Source organism: Phyllostomus discolor, chromosome 7, assembly GCF_004126475.2.
Source record: "Phyllostomus discolor isolate MPI-MPIP mPhyDis1 chromosome 7, mPhyDis1.pri.v3, whole genome shotgun sequence".
Taxonomy (NCBI): Eukaryota; Metazoa; Chordata; class Mammalia; order Chiroptera; family Phyllostomidae; genus Phyllostomus; species Phyllostomus discolor.
The window spans coordinates 21692247-21695859 of NC_040909.2; positions in this window are offsets into that span (position 1 = coordinate 21692247).

Here is a 3613-nt window from a genome sequence, read left to right on the forward strand (position 1 = left end):
GGATACTTCAAATAGGTCAGGGGATTTGACACTAAGCCTCAGGGTGTAAGCTGGGATCCTAACCCTCCCAGAGAATCTTGAATGGTGGGGCTAGGCAGTGTCAGGGATTGGGCTTGGGTGGGACCTGGGGCCTGGGGCTATGGGTGTGGTCCTTCCTGGGAAAGCAGGGTGCAGAACCCCCACTCTCCATGGGCCAGCCTGTAGTGGGGACGAGAACAGGGGGGCGTGGGCCTGACCACTGCAAGGACGTCGAGCGGAAGCGGAGGCAAAGTTTTGCACGGCCTTCCAGCACTGAGATCACCTGAGGCATGGTTACCGGAAAGAACATGATTTTTAAATGAAGCGGCCAGTTGTTCTGAATTGGCAGAATTACATTTTCCACCTTCAGCAGAAACGATGGCTCAGGACCTCGGTTAATTTTAGCAGGGGACAAAGATAGTTCCATCTCTGTTCGCTTGAGTTGCTGACTTTGGGGTTATTCAACTTTAAACCGGTTGGACGTGAGTGAAGATGGCAGTGCCGTGGGCTAAGGAGGACCAGTGCGTCTTCAGGAGTGAGCTGCAGTCTTGGAGGTTCAGTAGGATGTTGGGGCACCAGAAAGGGAACCAGAATACGAAGAAGCCAGAGCTAAGAAAGCACCATCCTAACCTAGATGTGGGTGAGAGAGCCACAGGGGATTTGAGTTCTGCCTCTGTCTCCCCAAGTCCCCAGCAGATGCAGGGGGCTCCCAGGCAGGTTCAGCTTGATGCTGAGTGGCGTCGGAGGCCTAGGCAGTGCTGATGCTGGCCCTCAGCAGCTAGGTAGAGGTGCTGGGGTACCCCGTGACAGCCACCTCGTGGGGCTGTGGTAGACAAGAATGATTACTCGTGAGTTCAGGTAAGCATCATTCAGCCATTATTTATACTGTCACACACAGAAGACACATCTTGCTCTGCTAAAGTGAAAGGTTTAGAAATACTGGTAAGTGACAGGCTGTGCAATAACTAAGTAGGAGATGTTCGATCTTCTGGGAGAAACAGTTACGTCCTGTTTGCAAACCTTTATTGATGATCTAAGTGGGCACCCTCCTTACACAATGAGATACCCGTTTACACTCAGCAGGATGACTAAAATAAAAATAACTGGTGTTGGTAAGGATGTGGAGAAATTGTACCCTTACATATTGCTGATGGAAATGTCAGATGGTGCACCCACTCTGGAAAACAGTCTGAAAGTTCCTCAAAACAGTTCCATAGAGTTGCCATGTGATCCAGCAATTCCATTCCTAGGTTTGTCCCCAAGGGAACTGAAAACAAACGTCTACACAAAAAACTTGTGCGCGAATTTCACAGCATTATTCATAACAGCCCCTAAGTGGAAACAGCCCAAGTGTCTGTCAGCTGATGAGTGGATAAACAAAACGTGTGTTTCTATACCATGAACCGTCACTCAGCATAAAGGGGAATGAAGTACCGATCCACGCTGCAACGTGGGCGTGCTCAGTGAAAGAAGCCAGACATATAAGGCCACGTATTGTATGATCTGCTTACATGAAATGTCCGTAATAGGCAAATCCACAGAGACAGAAAAGACATGAGTGGTTGCCAGCGTCTGCGGGAAGGTGGCTGGGGAGTAACTGCTAATGGGTACGGGTTCTTTGGGGGTGATGAAATGGTCTGGAATTGGTGGTAATAGTTGCACAACTTCATACTAAAAAACACTGACTTGCACTTTAAGGAGGAGAATGTCATGGTGTGTGAATTATCTCTCAGATTAATGAAAACTCCCTCTTTAGAAATGCACCTGCACGCAAACTGACACAGCCTGTGGTCTTTAAGATTGCGGTGGGAAGGCCCGAGAGAGGGAAAGGGCTGCCCCTTCCTAAATGGCGCACTAGCGTAACTCGAAAGGTGTGTAACACATCCTTTCTTATAATGAAAAGGCGAGCGGGTTCTTTTAGCTTTTCGAGCACCTGCTGACAAGAGGGACTGTCACCAGGTCACCTGCCTATCTTAAAGGAGAGTTTAAACAGTTCTTGTAACCTTTTAAATATTCCAAACGATTATTTTCAAAACCGGTATTTAAATGGAGAAAGGAGGATTTCAGAAGTTGCGGCTTCAAAGCTGGAATTCATAAAGCCATATAGGAGTAATAAAGCGTATCACATAATGAAATTAAAGTGTTTTTAACAGTTATCAGGGGATTCTTTTGTGATTGAAAGAATTTCTAGTGAGCTCAAACACATCCGGATGGACTGAAGAGAAAAGCCAAAACATTTGACATGCAGATTTTCTTTTATAGGAATGATAGTGCCTGCTAGATCTCACTTCAGAGGGATTTTTGGAAATTAAGAAAATATATCCGAATGTGCTTTGCTCCCTCTAAAGAAATGTGACATAAAAATTCAAAACACTATGATCTTCATTCAATAAAAGTTTATGGAAATGATTTAAAATCCCCTGGTGAATTCTAGTTTGTGCTCGAATTACCTACACAAAACATTTTTCACTCACTCCATAAAAGAGTTATAGCCCTGTTTCTTTTCATTTGTGAGAGCTTGAAATGAAACGGACTCACTTCCCAGCGAGGAGGCGATGAGCTGTCAAGTCTTAGGAGGAGGGCTGTCTGTTGGAGCAACGAAAGGCAACACCAATAGTTACACCAGGTGCGCACATTGGATGTCGCTCCCTCACCTCTCCACACCACACTCTGCAGCAAGCAGTTTTTTTTTTTTAATTCAAAATCTCTGCTTGAGAAGTTTATCTGCAAAATTTTAAACAAGCTAAGTGTGAGCTTGTTTCCATGAGCTATGGCCAGGCTTCTCTCTCTCTCTCTCTCTCAGAACCTGATTATTGGAAACATGACTTTCTTAAGACACTTTAGAACAGAAAGACCGGGTCTTCCTTGGTGTTCCCTCTGGCTCTGGGATCCAGCCAGGTCTGGGTTTAGGGCCCTGGCATTTTCTCTGAGCAATAGCCAGCTTGGGGAGGCCTCCACTGACAGGCTCTTCTGGGGCTGGGATGTCAGAAATAAGCCCCAAGAGATGATGTCTCCCAGGGACACAGGAGGCTCCCCTGACCAGGTGAGGGGTGGCCCTTTGCCAGGGTCCTTCCCCCTGCTCCACGCAGACTCCCCGCCCCGCTGCCCCGCAGGCCTCGGGCTCTGCAGTCACTTGGCACCAGCTGCAAAGCATTACTGTCCACAGAGGTTTTGCACCCCACCTCGGATGTGAGGAGAGGTCCGTTTTTCTTTCCTGGTGCAGCTGTACCTTCTCCCCATTCTCCCCACCCCCACCTCGTTTGTTCTGCGTTTCCTCCTGTGAGGTACAGGCAGCAGATTCTGACTCTTTTAACACGTTACAAAATGGCAGCATGTGACAAACCTGCTGACATTGGCACCACCTCGCCTTCCCCTTCGCCTCGGCAGGAAGTCCTACACTCACTTGCCTGGCCTTGAAACAAACTCTTCCTCTCACAAACGCAAGGCCACCTGCTCACTCCGGAATTCCTTAACGGGACTTACCAGGCCTCCCTTGGGCAGCCCCCCAAAGGAAAAGCACCTAATTTGGCTGATCCATGTATTGCAGACTGTCCATCAACAGCTTAAAAAACACCCCCTTCGGGGGCTGTTCCCG